Source organism: Entelurus aequoreus, linkage group LG17 (genome assembly GCF_033978785.1).
Source record: "Entelurus aequoreus isolate RoL-2023_Sb linkage group LG17, RoL_Eaeq_v1.1, whole genome shotgun sequence".
Taxonomy (NCBI): domain Eukaryota; kingdom Metazoa; phylum Chordata; class Actinopteri; order Syngnathiformes; family Syngnathidae; genus Entelurus; species Entelurus aequoreus.
Window position 1 is genome coordinate 45,154,285 of NC_084747.1, and position 17,923 is coordinate 45,172,207.

The 17,923-nt window shown below is 39.9% G+C and overlaps 1 protein-coding gene and 1 long non-coding RNA gene across 4 annotated transcripts in view; one reads left to right on the plus strand and one right to left on the minus strand.

Moving 5' to 3' along the window:
• Positions 1–17,923, plus strand: part of pde4d (phosphodiesterase 4D, cAMP-specific) — a 422,736-nt gene that overhangs the window by 207,744 nt on the left and 197,069 nt on the right. The gene's annotated exons all lie outside the window — the stretch shown is intronic.
• On the minus strand, positions 111–5,230 carry LOC133632925 (uncharacterized). Of its 2 annotated transcripts, none has more exons than XR_009821733.1 (3): positions 5,077–5,230; positions 841–1,001; positions 111–746 (listed from the first exon to the last, which is right to left on the minus strand). It is a non-coding gene; the product is annotated as an uncharacterized LOC133632925 (long non-coding RNA). The 2 variants fall into 2 exon arrangements; XR_009821734.1 differs by having other exon boundaries at positions 841–1,166.

The following is a 17,923-nucleotide window of genomic DNA, read 5'->3' on the forward strand; positions in this document are numbered from 1 at the left end:
AACTTAAAAATAAAGACAACTTCAGATTGTTTTCTTTGTTTAAAAATGGAACAAGCACATTCTGAAAATATACAAATCATAATGTTGTTGTTTTTTTACATGTAGCGGTTAATAGTATTCGATCTTTATTTGTCGTTATTTATACTTTCTGAATAAATCATGTGATAATGTTGACTAGTCAACACATTGGTGTTCATTTTCAATCTATTAAGATAAAAAAAATATATCAAAATCAAATTACAGGATGTTATTTATGTAGTTTGATCATTTACTTTATTTTGTACATATGTAGCATCGTCTACAAAGATACAAATAATTGCTATTGCGACATCTAGTGGACACATTTAGAACAGCAGTTTCTTTCATTCAAAAATGTCATTTAATTTTTATACTTAGCAAACTCATCCCGCGGGCCGGATAAAACCTGTTCGCGGGCCTGATCCGGCCCTCAGGCCGTACGTTTGACATCCCTGTTATAAAGTGTGTTGTATCCAGTTCCTCTATAAATCAAACAAACTAATCGATATATTAGTCAATTACTAAAATAATCGCTAATCGAAGCTGCAGCCCTACACAATTTAGCTTTTCCCATTGGCAAAAATGTCTACTACCAGTAGGAATCAAGCAAGCCGGTCGGGGGCTGGAGAGAAGCAACGAGGTCCGTGTCCAAGCAGGGGTCGAGGATCGAGGGAGGAAGTCCGGAATCCAGAGGGAAGTTGAGGCACACATCTCGATCACGGGAAACACTGCGGGGAACACAGAGGACATAAGACACGGGAACAGGGAAGGCACAGAGAGAGAGCAAGTACGCAGGAGGGAAGCCAGAGACGAGATGCTTACTACGAGGAGTGAACTACGTTCTGGCACTGGATCTTCGTCTTTATGCTGTCTGTCCTCATCAGACCCAGGTGCACGGATTGTTGATTGCCTGCAGCCATGCAGGTGCGTGGCCGCGATGCGGGGGTGCCGGCAGAGTTTGTTGTGTGTGTTGGACGTCAGACCTAAGGGGCAAGGCGAGAAGGCAGTCCGTGGGCAAGCAAGCGGTCTGGGGCTGGAGAGAAGCAACGAGGTCCGTGTCCAAGCAGGGATCGAGGATCGAGGGAGGCAGTCCGGAATCCAGAGGGAAGTCGAGGCACACAGCTCGATCAGGGGAAACAGGGGAAACACTGCGGGGATCACAGGGGACTTAAGACACGGGAACAGGGAAGGCACAGAGAGAGAGCAAGTACACAGGAGGGAAGCCATTGATTGATTGATTGAAACTTTTATTAGTAGATTGCACAAATTCCGTACAATTGAACACAAAATGGTAACACCCGAATACGTTTTTCAACTTGTTTAAGTCGAGGTCCAAGTAAATCAATTCATGGTACAAATATATACTATCAGCATAATACAGTCATCACACAAGTTAATCATCAGAGTATACATTGAATTATTGACATTATTTACAATCCGGGAGGTGGGATCTGGCAGGGGGGCAGTTGATATCAGCACTTCAGTCATCAACAATTGCATAATCAGAGAATAAACATTGAAACAGTGTAGATGGACATTGAAACAGTGTATATGCTTACTACGAGGAGTGAACTACATTCCGGCACTGGATCTTCGGGTCCGCTCGTCTTTATGCTGCCTGTCTTCATCAGACCCAGGTGCGCTGATTGTTGATTGCCTGCAGCCTTGCAGCAGATGACATGCGGGATTGCGCATGCGCCGTGACAACCTGGTCAGCCACGGTCCAAATGTTCTGAGCCAGTACCATGAAAATACCGCTGCTCGCTCACCATAACACTAACATTTGAGGGTAAAAATGACAATAACAAAAATACATGCTAACATTAGCTTAGCCTGTTGCTCAGGATGCTGCTGTACTTACTTCTTCTCACTCACTGTCCTCCATTGATGTTGTTTTTGTAAGCGCGCCCTTTCTGACATTGAGCAGGTTTTTGTTGCAGTTTCCTCCGGTGCTATTTTGAAGCGGTGAAAATGGACCGCGGTGCAGTGGAAATGAGGCATAAAAGGTCTTGAATTACAGCGCGATAAAAAGAATAGAGCCGCGTCTTACGAGGTGCATCAAAGGTGCCGTAAAAGCAGAACGGCGCCGGTGCATTTTTCCCTCAAAAATACTCCAGACACGTCGGGCTAAAGTGCTCTCGGAAGAAATGGAGGCGGCAGAGATGAGGCAGCACCATTGTGGAAGATGCTTTCATAAATCACGGGTGTGACTTTCAACGTGCTTCAGCGGCTTGAACGGCCACGAGCGGCTGAACCCTGCAGGTCATGTCATGTGCTTTATGAGCGTGCACATCAGCAACATATGAAGTGCTATATAGAGATGGCCGATAATGGCTTTTTTGCCGATATCCGATATTCCGATATTGTCCAACTCTTAATTACCGATATCAACCGATACCGATACATACAGTCGTGGAATTAACACATTATTATGCCTAATTTTGTTGTGATGCCCCGCTGGATGCATTAAACAATGTAACAAGGTTTTCTAAAATAAATCAAAAATGGACATGGATAGACATCATTCAATTATGACAAGGGGGACAAGTTGTAAGTGAAGTAGCCGCTCATTATTGTCTTAAATCCTTTGTGGGGGGAAAAATACAGAAACGCACTAATAGAATAGTCCGAGGATGAACTATGGCTACAATAATAAAAATGTTGGTGAATTAATACAGTGCATCCATAAAGTATTCACAGCAATTCACATTTTTTCACGTTTTATGTTACAGCCTTGTTCAAAAATAGAATAAATCCATTTTTGTCCTCAGAATTCTACAGACAATAACCTATTGTGACAATGTGAAAATATATTTTTCTCTATTTTTTGCAAATGTATTAAAACAATTTAAAAAATCCCATGTTCGTAAGTAGAGATGTCCGATAATGGCTTTTTTGCCGATATCCGATATTCCGATATTGTCCAACTCTTAATTACCGATACCAACCGATACCGATATATACAGTCGTGGAATTAACACATTATTATGCCTAATTTTGTTGTGATGCCCCGCTGGATGCATTAAACAATGTAACAAGGTTTTCTAAAATAAATCAAAAATGGACATGGATAGACATCATGCAATTATGACAAGGGGACAAGTTGTAGGTGAAGTAGCCGCTCATTATTGTCTTAAATCCTTTGTGGGGGGAAAAATACAGAAACGCACTAATAGAGTAGTACGAGGATGAACTATGGCTACAATAATAAAAATATCGGTGAGTTAATACAGTGCATCCATAAAGTATTCACAGCACTTCACATTTTTTCACGTTTTATGTTACAGCCTTGTTCAAAAATAGAATAAATCCATTTTTGTCCTCAGAATTCTACAGACAATAACCTATCGTGACAATGTGAAAATATATTTTTCTCTATTTTTTGCAAATGTATTAAAACAATTTAAAAAATCCCATGTTCGTAAGTAGAGATAATGGCTTTTTTGCAGATATCAGATATTCCGATATTGTCCAACTCTTAATTACAGATTCCGATATCAACCGATACCGATATACAGTCGTGGAATTAACACATTATTATGCCTAATTTTCTTGTGATGCCCCGCTAGATGCATTAAACAATGTAACAAGGTTTTCCAAAATAAATCAACTCAAGTTATGGAAAAAAATGCCAACATGGCACTGCCATATTTATTATTGAAGTCACAAAGTGCATTATTTTTTTTAACATGCCTCAAAACAGCAGCTTAGAATTTTGGGACATGCTCTCCCTGAGAGAGGGGGTAGTGGGTAGCGGGGGGTGTATATTGTAGCGTCCCGGAAGAGTTAGTGCTGCAAGGGGTTCTTGAATCCATGGGTGGCAATGGATGAAGTGCTGGCTGTCCAGAGTCGGGACCCGGGGTGGACCGCTCGCCTGTGTATCAGTTGGGGACATCTCTGCGTTGCTGACCCGTCTCCGCTCGATATGGTCTCCTGCTGGCCCCACTATGGACTGGACTCTCACTATTATGTTAGATCTACTATGGACTGGACTTTCACAAAATTATGTCAGACCCACTCGACGTCCATTGCATCCGGTCTCCCCTAGAGGGGGGGGGGGGGGGGGGGGGGTTTACCCACATATGCGGTCCTCTCCAAGGTTTCTCATAGTCATTCACATTGACGTCCCATTGGGGTTGTGAGTTTTTCCTTGCCCTTATGTGGGCTCTGTACTGCGGATGTCGTTGTGGCTTGTGCAGCCCTTTGAGACACTTGTGATTTAGGGCTGTATAAATAAACATTTATTGATCATTGATTGATTCTGGGTATTTGTTCTGTTGTGTTTATGTTGTGTTACGGTGCGGATGTTCTCCCGAAATGTGTTTGTCATTCTTGTTTGGTGTGGTTTCACAGTGTGGCGCATATTTGTAAAAGTGTTAAAGTTGTTTATAAGGCCACATTCAGTGTGACCTGTATGGCTGTTGACCAAGTATGCCATGCATTCACTTGTGTGTGTGTGAAAAGCCGTAGATATTATGTGATTGGGCCGGCACGCAAAGGTTTATTGGCGCTCTGTACTTCTCCCTACGTCCGTGTACCACTCCGTACAGCGGCGTTTTAAAAAGTCATACATTTTACTTTTTGAAACCGATACCTATAATTTCCGATATTACATTTTAAAGCATTTATTGTCCGATAATATCGGCAGTCCGATATTATCGGACATCTCTAGTGCTATACCATCCAGACTAAGATCACCGTTTTTTTTATTTATCATTCTTGAAATTGTTATTAAGTACTTAGGTACTTCATTCATGGACTTTTTTTTATCTTGACCACAGTAAGATTTTCTGTCATACTTCACATTTTACTCGCATGCTAGCAGAAGCTGGGATGATTTATGTGGGCTTGAGACTCCCCGTGCAGCTCACATAAACCCTCTTTAAAAGACGTACTGGGTCATTTCACACTAATGACTGTCTTCTCGCTACGACTGCAAACTGCTCCCGCTTGGAGGCGGAAACACACCCGGGAGAATTTTTCTCTGCCATAACCCCCCCCCCCCCCCCCCATCCCCCATCCCACCCCCTTTTTTTAATTTATTATTATTCCGCTTACCTTTTTGTTGGCTGTTGCTGTTCTCCTGGCTCCTTTTCCTTAGTCAGTCCGAGTCTAAAAATGTTCAGGGGAGTGTCAAAACGGTTAAAAACTGGGATACTAATAGGTGGTAAGTGTAAAAACAGAACACAAAAAGCATGCAAATGCACCACAAGACTCCCTCCAAAGCTTTTTCTTTGGCTTATTTTAGTTGTTTTTTTTCAAGCCTGAGCTCAAAGCTGTAAAACCATCTTTGATGATATTAGCATACTACACAAAATTTCAAGCGTGCCTAATGAAAAGACTTATTGTGAGAATTTTGGCCACGTTTACACCGCAGGCCAAAGTGGACCCAAATCAGACTGTTTAAGTTAAGTTAAGTTAAAGTACCAATGATTGTCACACACACACACACTAGGTGTGGTGAAATTTGTCTTCTGCATTAGACCCATCCCCTTGTTCACCCCTGGAAGTGAGGGGAGCAGTGAGCAGAAGCGGTGGCCACGCCGGGAATCAATTTTGGTGATTTAACCCCCAATTCCAACCCTTGATGCTGAGTGCCAAGCAGGGAGGTAATGGGTCCCATTTTTATAGTCTTTGGTATGACTCGGCCGGGGTTTGAACTCACGACCTACCGATCTCAGGGCGGACACTCTAACCACTAGGCCACTGATGAACTTGTATATACATACATGATAAATATATACATACATATGCACACTACACACATACAGAGCCCCACCATTACCACGAGTGATCATGGAAATGGCATCATGCCACAGCAGCGGCATGGATGGATGGATGGATAGGAAATATCACCCGCAGTGTCTATAGTATTTAGGATAGGATAGTATAGGACTTTATTGTCATTGCACAAGTACAACGAAACTATGTTTTCAGCACAAACCCGTGCAAGATTAGACAAACAAACAGTGTACAGGGTTACAGAACAGGAACGCTGATGGGTCGCCAAAGGCGCCACCGTAAAAGATAACAAAAAGGTAAAACGCTGGGCAAGAAGATGAGTAAAAAATACAATCTAGACTGGGCTCCTTAGGGGGTCTAGTCTGGAGTGGGAAAAAACCTCCATGCAATGCACACATAAACAGCGTTACATTTAATCACGACAACTCGCAACAGAGGGCCGGGGAGTTGGGGCCCTGGAGGTCGACTGCTGCTATAAAGCGCTGCCAGCCGTCCATCACCCCGAGGGGAAACAAGCGGTGGTGGGGGAGGGGGGGGGGGGGTTGCCCATTGTTCGACTCCAGGTGTCGTTGAGGAGGGAGGGAGGTCAAAAGCGTCCATCGTTGAGGTGTCCTCGGGGGATGTTTTCAGAACAGCCTGCTCCTGTTGTTGCAGCGTCAAGGCCATTCGAGGGAGTCAAATCGTAGATTAGGATGTCTGATGTTTAGATTTGAGACAGCGCAAAGAAAGAGGATTCAAAAAAGTTCAGACAAGACAAAACAAGAGAGCAAGCTGGGAGAAGAAGGGAGCGGGAAAAAAATGTGACCGCCCTCAACAGAGGCAAGACAGAAGAAAAAATATATATATATTTATCTATTTTTTATTTCTGCTAAAAAGCTATTGAATCGATTTCAACTCACTGAATCGTTTCGGATCGAATCCATTTAAAAAAGGCAAACACAAATATCGATTTGTTGTTAAAATGAATCGTTACACCTCTAGTGCGCATAGTTTTTAGGTCCTAATATGACTTCTTTTTATGACATTTAATGCTGATAAAGAAGGGTGGTGGCATTTTACTAATGGTGACTCGATAAATTTGTCCTACTGAAACCCACTACTACCGACCACGCAGTCTGATAGTTTATATATCAATGATGAAATCTTAACTGTGCAACACATGCCAATACGGCCGGGTTAACTTATAAAGTGCAATTTTAAATTTCCCGGGGAACTTCCGGTTGAAAACGTCTATGTATGATGACGTTTGCGCGTGACGTCAATGGTTGAAACGGAAGTATTCGGACACATTGTATCACAATACAAACAGCTCTGTTTTCATCACAAAATTCCACAGTATTCTGGACATCTGTGTTGGTGAATCTTTTGCAATTTGTTTAATGAACAATGGAGACTGCAAAGAAGAAAGCTGTAGGTGGGATCGGTGTATTAGCGGCTGGCTGCAGCAACACAACCAGGAGGACTTTGAGTTGGATAGCAGACGCGCTATCCGACGCTAGCCGCCGACCGCATCGATGATCGGGTGAAGTCCTTCGTCGCGCCGTCGATCGCTGGAACGCAGGTGAGCACGGGTGTTGATGAGCAGATGAGGGCTGGCGTAGGTGGAGCGCTAATGTTTTTATCATAGCTCTGTCGAGGTCCCGTAGCTAAGTTAGCTTCAATGGCGTCGTTAGCAACAGCATTGCTAGGCTTCGACAGGCGGCACAGCATTAACCGTGTAGTTACAGGTCCAGTGTTTGGTTCGGTGTCTCCTGATAGTAGTATTGTTGATCTTCTGTCTATCCTTCCAGTCAGGGGCTTATTTCTTTTGTTTCTATCTGCATTTAAGCACGATGCTGTCACGTTAGCTCCGTAGCTAAAGTGCTTCGCCGATGTATTGTCGTGGAGATAAAACTCACTGTGAATGTCCATTTCGCGTTCTCGACTCTCATTTTCAAGAGGATATAGTATCCGAGGTGGTTTAAAATACAAATCCGTGATCCACAATAGAAAAAGGAGAAAGTGTGGAATCCAATGAGCCCTTTTATTTAAGTTACGGTCAGAGCGAAAAAAGATACGTCTGATAGTTTATATATCAATGATGAAATCTTAACATTGCAACACATGCCAATACGGCCGGGTTAACTTATAAAGTGCAATTTTAAATTTCCCGCTAAACTTCCAGTTGGAAACGTCTTTGGATGATGACGTATGCGCGTGACGTCACGACGGCAACGGGAGTATTCGTACCCAATGTGTCACCATACAAACTGCTCTGTTTTCATCGAACAATTCCACAGTATTCTGGACATCTGTGCTGGTGAATCTTTTGCAATTTGTTTAATGAACAATGGAGACTGCAAAGAAGAAAGTTGTAGGTGGGATCGGTGTATTAGCGGCTGGCTGTAGCAACACAACAAGGACTACTTACTTGGATAGCAGACGCGCTAGCCGATGCTAGCCGCCAACGCATCTGTAATCGGGTGAAGTCCTTCGTCGCGCCGTCGATCGCTTGAACGCAGGTGAGCACGTGTGTTGATGAGCAGATGAGGGCTGGCTGGCGTAGGTGGATAGCTAATGTTTTTATCATAGCTCTGTGAGGTCCGGTTGCTAAGTTAGCTTCAGCGTCATTAGCAACAGCATTGTTAAGCTTTGCCAAGCTGAGAATTATTAACCGTGTAGTTACATGTCCATGGTTTAATAGTATTGTTGATCTTCTGTCTATCCTTCCAGTCAGGGATTTATTTCTTTTGTTTCTATCTGCATTGGAGCCAGATGCTATCACGTTAGCTCAGTACCTAAAGAGCTTCGCTGATGTATTGTCGTGGAGATAAAAGTCACTGTGAATGTCCATTTTGCGTTCTCGACTCTCATTTTCAAGAGGATATAGTATCCGAGGTGGTTTAAAATACAAATCCGTGATCCACAATAGAAAAAGGAGAGAGTGTGGAATCCAATGAGCCCTTTTACCTAAGTTACGGTCAGAGCGAAAAAAGATACGTCCTGCACTGCACTCTAGTCCTTCACTCTCACGTTCCTCATCCACAAATGTTTCATCATGGCTCTCGCTGCTGGTGTAAACAATGGGGAAATGTGAGGAGCCCTTCAACCTGTGACGTCACGCTACTTCCGGTACAGGCAAGGCTTTTTTTTATCAGCGACCAAAAGTTGCGAACTTTATCGTCGATGTTCTCTACTAAATCCTTTCAGCAAAAATATGGCAATATCGCGAAATGATCAAGTATGACACATAGAACGGATCTGCTATCCCCGTTTAAATAAAAAAACATTCATTTCAGTAGGCCTTTAATGCACTATATTCAAATTACGTTCCACAGCTCTGACAAGTCGTATTGTTGCACGCTTTCTTAAATGTCAGTCGAGCGTCTATTGGTTCTTCCATTAATGATTCATTGGCGTTTTGACGTCCAATGATGCATGAGACATGGTTACGCAACATTTGCAAACAGTGCACGCTTGCGCCAGTACCGTTTTTTTGCGCCGTGTCGGCACAGGGCGGAGTATGCGGCGATGTCTGCCAAGGGTGGGAAAACAGCAAACAGTGGCTTCCCAATTTGTGGAGGGAGGAGAATAAGCTGCCACGATTAGGCTGAGCTGGAGTCTGCTCGCCTTGTTTGCTACGAAGCTTAACGTGCTTAGAGGTAAGGCGTCAGACTTTGCATTCGTTATGACTGCATCTTGTTGTCGGGGATAGGATGCTTCTACGCACACTTACAAACTCTGAAGGATGTTTTTGCCCATTTTTTCTGCACACAAATCCTGCAAAAGTTCAAGTAGTGTGCAGATCCGTGGCGTTCACAGCGAAACACACCCGGGCAAGTGATTAAAAAGGCATCATTACAGCGCTAATGAGAAGCGCACACCTGTTTCCCACAGCTGTTCCCTCGCTGGCGCAAGCTGTCGGCCTTCACTTACGACCAAACACTTTGGAGGTGATGACTGTTTGATGCTGTATATCTCCAGCCAAGTGGCCCGTCACCACGGAGACGAGCCTCATTAGGATCATTCAACAGTAGAGAGGCTGTCTCTTTAGTCCACGTCCACACGGCCATAAGCTTCACTGTATGTCCTATCCCTATTAGCAGTCACTTTAAAGCAGGGGTGTCCAAAGTGCGGCCCGGGGGCCATTTGCGGCCCGCAGGTAATTTTTTAACGGCCCCACGGCACATTCTAAAAATACGATGAAAAAAAAACACAAAACATAAAAAGTGGTATAAAAGAGCAAACAGGTGAAATGTAACAAGAAAAGGTTGCATTATTTACTCTAATAACACAAAGCTGCCATGCAGGCTGTTTCTTTCTTTAAAAAATAATAATGAATCAAAATCAATGTCATTAATAATTATTGACCTATTCAAGGCTCCATTTACTTCACATTAAATATTCCACTTTGAGATATTTTGGGGGGAAAATGTTGCATATTTTTTGGTTGCCATTTAAAATATAAAGTTTTTTAAAGAAGGGCCTAACGAACAAACAAAAAACATAAACAACAATAAGACTTATAATTGACGGATGGATCTGAAGTTGATCTTGAGACTATTGTGGTAAAAGTTAAAAAAAATGTTGGATTTATTTTTTTAAACTTTACTGAGCAGTACCCTTTTGGATCCCCAATAATTTTAGTGGGACTTTTTTTTTTTTTAAGTGTCATTGCTCAAAAAAATTATGAATTAAAATCAATTTTATGAGTTATTGACCTTTTTAAGACTCCAATTATTATGTAATCTCAAATATTCCACTTTAAAATTTTATTGGGGGAAAATATTGCATATTTTGTGTATTTTTCCATAAAAAAACACGGTTTTCCTTGACAAAAATGGCATTTAACTTAAATCTTTAAAAGCGTTATATTGACAGATAGACCTAATGTCGATCTAGAGATTTAAACCTTGAATAATAATAATAATAATAATAATAAATAATGACACATTTGTAATATTTTTTTTGACCAAAACCTTTTGGGGTCCCCGGGATCAAGTCTGAGTGGAGGCCTAAATGTGTCTTTTTTATACATATATTGTATTGGTTATTAAAATAAAAAAATATCAAAATGGCCCCCGCTTGCTTTGATTTTTCAGTGTGCGGCCCTCAGTGGAAAAAGTTTGGACATCCCATATGATATTCCTACAGTCATTACTCTTTTCTCCAATTTTAAATATTTTTTAGAGCAAGTGCCCATTAGGTCGATTGCGAAGGGTGTGTCGGTCGATCGTCAGGCAATAAAAAAGTAGACCTAAAAATGATGTATCATCAAACGTCTCCATGACATCTATGACACAACATTTGATTGACATGCATGGCAACCAAGATGACGGCTGGCTGCTGTGAGTTAAGTATGGAAAAAAAATTAAATACTTTTTATAAAACCAGTGAAGTTGGCACGTTGTGTAATTCGTAAATAAAAAACAGAATACAATGATTTGAAAATTCCTTTTCAACTTATATTCAATTAAATAAAGTTAAACTACCACACACTAGGTGTGGTGAAATTACTCTCTGCGTTTCACCAATCCCCTTGTTCCACCTCCTGGGAGGCGAGGGGAGCAGTGAGCAGCAGCGGTGGCCGCGCTCGGGAATCATTTTGGTGATTTAACCCCCAATTCCAACCCTTGATGCTGAGTGGAATATAAAGACAATATAACATGCATCCATAAACGTGGATGCATATGCAAAAGTGCCATATATTTATGTGTACAGTAAATCTATTTATTCATATCTGCACATTATTGCTCTTTTATCCTGCACTACAACAAGCTAATGCAACAAAATGTCGTTCTTATCTGTACTGTAAAGTTCAAATTTGAATGACAATTAAAGGAAGTCTAAGTGTAATTAAAAAAAATTAAAAAATGTAATACTTTAGTACGGGGAACATATTCACCATTAATTAGTTGCTTATTAAAGTAACAAAGACTTAATTTAGAGTTATTTGGACATGAGGGGAACATATAAGGGTCAGGGTGAGGGTTAGGGTTACTAATAAGCAGTGTTGGGTTAGTTACTGAAAACGAGTAACTACTTACAGTTACTAGTTACTTTATTTCAAAAGTAACTCAGTTACTAACTCAGTTACTTGCTGTTTTGGGCAGTAGATGGGATCTTTGATCCAAGACACAACTTACATTTAACTAAAATGTTCTTTTCTTTGTGCTCGACAAAAGAAAAGTAGTGAGAATATCTCCATGTTAAGAAACTCGGCTTTGGCTGACGCGTTAGTCCCAACACTGCTAATAAGCAATAATTCTGAGGTAAGACTCTTAGTTAATGGCTTACTGGTTGTATAATAAGGCCATGCAGAATAAGGCATTAATAAGTACTTAATAATGACTAATTAAGAGCCAATATGTTACTAATTTGCATGTTAATAAGCAACTAATTAATGGTGAATATGTGTTCCCCATACTAAAGTGTTACCAAAAATACTTCTGTCGTCATGTCTTGGCAAAAATCCCCAAAAAAGTGCAGTTCTCCTTTAAGATATTAAGAAAAGGTGTTTATTTACCGCAGTTGAGGTGATTAGATTGCGTATGTCAACCGAAAGCTCAACAAAACCCATTTTTGGGAAAAAGAAAACAGTTTAAATTAGGCCAATGTCGAAAAACAAGCCAGTGGTTGGAGACCTTATAAAAAAGATTCCCACACTGCAAAAACTGAAATCTAAGTAAGATGAAATATCTCAAATAAGGGTGATATTTGCTTATTTTCTGTCCGATAAAATAATTCCTCTCACTAAGCAGATTTTATGTTAGAGTGTTTTACTTGTTTTAAGGGTTTTGGTCCTAAATGATCTCAGTAAGATATTACAGCTTGTTGCTGAGATGTTATGACCTTAATTGAGTAAAACATGCTTGAAACTAGAATATCAACTGTTGCAAAGCTGTGTCATCAACACTCACAAGTATAAAACTACTTTTTTAAAGTAATCATTTCTTATTTCAAGAATGAAACAAAAAATCATGACTTTGACACAATTGTGGTCTCATAATTAAAACAGATGACAGCCAAATGGACTTTGCTGTTTTATTTTCAATGAAACAATAGAAAACACGTACTCATATAGTAGTACAGTTGGCACAGTACAGTAAACTGACAGTTAATATTTAAACATTTCACATGTGACATTTCTAACAATTTTGAACAGAAATAGTTCATGCACATTCAGATAAATTCTTCAAAATTACAATTAAAAATGTTTTGGCCGGGGGCCGGGCTGTATATATGCGCACTAATTGACTGAAAGAGCACGCACTTGGCGCGATGATGTCATGTTATCGATAGAAAAATGCATTTCTCGGCTAGGAGACCCCAAGAGTAACAAGCGGTTTGCCTTGTTGCCTTTCCATTAAGAACAATAAATTAGTTTTTAGTATAAGTTTGCTGGTTTCAAGAAATGTAATGCCGAGCGCATATCATTATGTCAAGATAATGGCACTAGCACAGGGGTGGGCAATTAATTTTTACCGGGGGCCGCATGAGCAACCCGAGCACTGCTGGAGGGCCACATCGACAATATTTCAATTAAATTTTGCTCAATATTATTTTTGATATATACCGTAAGATAAATAATAATAATAATAATAATAATAATAATAATAATAATAATAAGTAATACTTCAACATAGTGTGTGTAACAGCATTCCATGACTAATACAAATAAATTAACATTAATAATAAATGACAGTAAAATAAGCACACGTATAACTGAGGAGTCATAGTGTAACTTTGTGTGGTGTTTGAGTTGTCCTACTTTTTGTGTGGCCATAAACGCACCAGTGGTTTAGTGCTATGCGTGTTGGTGACAGATGACAAGTTGGTTTTGGCCTGGTTTGTACGGCAGAAAATGACTAGTTTTTCGAGATAGAATTGTTTTACTCATGTTTTTGGTGTGGTTATGTCTGAATATAAACAGTTTTGCTCAATAAAGTGATCGATATAATTCCTGGCCTCGAAGCATCTCGATAGACGTTACAATAATTGAACGGTGTTCAATTGAACGGTGTTGACGAACACCGTTAGGGTCGCTTGTTGTCACTGTCACTCAAAGTTGCATTGCAAAATTACATAGAATAAATATGTTTATTTTGTTTAGAATTCAGATGGGATTTGATTTGGTGCACGGCATATATTTGCTGCGCGCAGCGGACGCTTGAGCAGTGCGCAATTGCGCAGGCACGCACCTTAGAGGGAACATTGCTCTGCAGTCCATGTCTTGTTGGAAACACGCCATTCTTCATCAACTTTTCTCTTTTTAGCGTCTCGGGTGTGAACCGTGCATCACTTGTTGCTGCATGTGCACCTTCACTCGCAGGTTACACACGGACACACGCCCATAAATAATACTTTTCAAAATAAAAGCAGCACTGTTGTATTGCGCGCACGACTTAGATGTTTTTTCAACTTTATTTTGTAATTTGTGATTGCAGCTGTTCACATTCACTCACAATCACGCACACGCATACGTCCACACTGAAGTAATACAAATAACGCTTTTCAAAACAAAAGCAGCACCGTTGTATTGCACACTCGACATAGATACTTTTTTAAATTTATTTTGTAATTTATAATTGGCCTCACGCGGGCCGGACAGGGACGCACAAAGGGCCGGGCCGCAGAATGCCCAGGTCTGCACTAGCATTTACTTCATTTAAGAATATTTTTCAACATATTGAGCAAAAAGGTCTGGGGTTTTTTTCTACCAATAAAAGTGCACTTGTTATTAGTGAGAATATACTTATTTTAAGGTATTTTTGGGTTCATTGAAGTTAGCTAATTTTACTTGATTTGGAAAGTCTTGACAAGCCAAATTTTCTTGTTCTATTGGCAGATAATTTTGCTTAGTTCAAGTAAAATACTCTAATTTTTGTTTTGTTTTTTCTTGTTTTTGAACACTGACTTTTTGCAGTGCAGCTTATAAACAAGCGTCAACATAATGATAAATAAAGCAAGTCCTTACTATAGCAGGCGTTTTTTTTGTTTTTTTTGTCAACTATCTTTGCAGTGGAGGAGGAGGAGGATCCCAGCAAGCTGATAACAAAGGAGGATGTGTGTGCAGGGGTGTCTTGTCAAATAATCAATAGGCGCTAGTGCGTCAGTTTGTGTGTGAAGAGCTTCGCCACACTGCAGTAAATTGATACACACTCCCTGAAGTAGGTGTGTGTGTGTGTGTGTGTCATTTAGGCGGGTGGGTCAGTGTCCTGATGCTTGTTTCAGCCCAAAGTACATCTTACTAAAGTCCTCCCTTTCTCTCCCTTCTCTCTTTCAGGTAAGTAGCTGAAGTGAGCATGAAGTGCCTCCAAAGGTAAAACAGCCCGATTTTGCTGTGTTGGCATTTTTGCCACGTAGGAAACATGAAATAACATTTGTCAGATATGCCAAAACCGCAGGTGTGCCTGAGCTAATCTGATTATCCAATCAGACGCCGAGGTTACGACTCTGTCTCATCAACTTGCGAGATATCGATTTACCCCCCCCCCCCAACCCCGCATTATTCTGCTGCCGCATCCCGGATGGGAGGAACGCAGCTGACTTTTCTCATAGCTCATCAATCGATTCCCGCCCCGGCGCGGAGTTGCCGCGTGTGCGAGCTTGCAGCAAAAAAAATTGCCGGCGAAAAGAGAAGCCGATTATACGTGTTTTTTCTTCCGTCTTTTACCGCGTAAAGAACGCCTCGGCTGAGTGTGTAAACACGCCATCGGTGGCGGAATGCGGCTCTGATTAGTCGACAGCTTCATCTAAGCAGTCATGTTTTAACGTCATAATTACGCATACTGTATGTACATGGCTCCTCTCTAATTTGTTAAAAAAAAATAATTACAGTGCAACCTCTAAATTGAGCACAATCCATTCGAGGATGCTCGAATGGAATTTTTTCCCCGTAGGAATTATTGGAGGTAATCACGTTTCAGTATCAAACTGGAATACAACACAGTAGGGGTGTGGGGGGAAAAATCGATTCGAATTCAAATCGCGATTGTCACGTTCTCATTTTTCAAAAATCGATTTTTTTAAATTATTTTTTATTTTTTTATTAATCAATCCAACAAAACCATACACAGCAATACCATAACAATGCAATCCAATTCCAAAACCAAACCCGACCCAGCAATAAACAGAACAATTGAGAGGACACACAAACACGACACAGAACAATCCAAAAGTAGTGAAACAAAAATGAATATTATCAACAACAGTATCAATATTACTAACAATATCAACATAAGGTAGCAGTGATTAAAAATCCCTCATGGACATTATCATTAGACATTTATAATTTAAAAAAATAAATAAATAAATAAAAATGAACAATAGTGTCACAGTGGCTTACACTTGCATCGCATCTCATAAGCTTGACAACACACTGTGTCCAATATTTTCACAAAGATCAAATAAGTCATATTTTTTGGTTCATTTAATAGTTCAAACAAATGTACATTATTGCAATCAGTTGATTAAAACATTGTCCTTTACAATTATAAAAAGCTTTTTACAAAAATCTACTACTCTGCTTGCATGTCAGCAGACTGGGGTCGATCCTGCTGAAATCCTATGTATTGAATGAATACAGAATCGTTTTGAATCGGGAAAAATATCGTTTTTCAATCGAGAATCGCGTTGAATCAAAAAAAATCGATTTATAATGGAATCGTGACCCCAAGAATCGATATTGAATGGAATCGTGGGACACCCAAAGATTCGCAGCCCTACAACACAGGCAAGGAATGTAGTCGAGGGCGCTCTCTCACAAATCAATGCACTGACACTTTGCAGCAGGAAGATGCTCTGACAAGACCCGGTGTTGTGTAAACTGCATGTTTTGAAAGTTTAAGTTAAAGTTAACGTACCACCGATACACTGCAAAAACTGCAATCTAAGTAAGATTAAATATCTCAAATAAGGGTGATATTTGCTTATTTTCTGTCTGGTAAGATAATTCTTCTCACTAAGCAGATTTTATGTTAGAGTGTTTTACTTGTTTTAAGGGTTTTGGTCCTAAATGATCTCAGTAAGATATTACAGCTTGTAGCTGAGATTTGATGACCTATATTGAGTAAAACATGCTTGAAACTAGAATATCAACTGTTGCAAAGCTGTGTCATCAACACTCACAAGTATAAAACTACTTTTTTAAAGTAATAATTTCTTACTTCAATTAAAAAAAAATCATGATGCCGAGCGCATATTTTTATATCAAGATAATGGCACTAGCATTTACTTAATTTAAGAATATTTTTCAACATATTGAGCAAAAAGGTCTAATTTTTTTTTCCTACCAAGAAAAGTGCACTTGTTATTAGTGAGAATATACTTATTTTAAGGTATTTTTGGGTTCATTGAGGTTAGCTAATTTTACTTGTTTTGGAAAGTCTTGACAAGCCACATTTTCTTGTTCTATTGGCAGATAAATTAGCTTAGTTCAAATAAAATACCCCTAATTTATTTATTTGTTTCTTGTTTTTGAACACTGACTTTTTGCAGTGCGCACTCTGACAAATCAAAGCATGCAGGGGCAATCTTGATATTTTTATTTTCAAAAGCAATATAATATTTTGATTTTTTTTTTTTTTTTTACCTATATGGCTCCCCTCAAGTTTGGTCCCAGGGACTTGAAAGGGTCTCAGTCATAATATAGCGATGAGGGTCTTTAATTTGACCTGCTGTTGTACTCCGTGTCAAAGTATTAACATGTGCTCAACGTTGCCTTACCATTATTGCTATGTTGTCAATTACCATTGTTGGTATTTTGTCTATTACCATTGTGGTATTGTGTTCTCACTAAGCAGATTTTATGTTAGTGTTTTACTTGTTTCAAGTGTTTTGGTCCTAAATGATCTCAGTAAGATATTACAGCTCGTAGCTGAGATTTTATGACCTATATTGAGTAAAACATGCTTGAAACTAGAATATCAACTGTTGCAAAGCTGTGTCATCAACACTCACAAGTATAAAACTAAGTTTTTTAAGTAATAATTTCTTACTTCAAGCATGAAAAAAAAAATCATGATGCCGAGCGCATGTCATTTTGTCAAGATAATGGCACTTAATTTAAGAATATTTTTCTTTTTTTTTTCTATCAAGAAAAGAGCACTTGTTATTAGTGAGAATATACTTATTTTAAAGTATTTTTGGGTTAATTGAGGTTTGATCATTTTACATGTTTTGG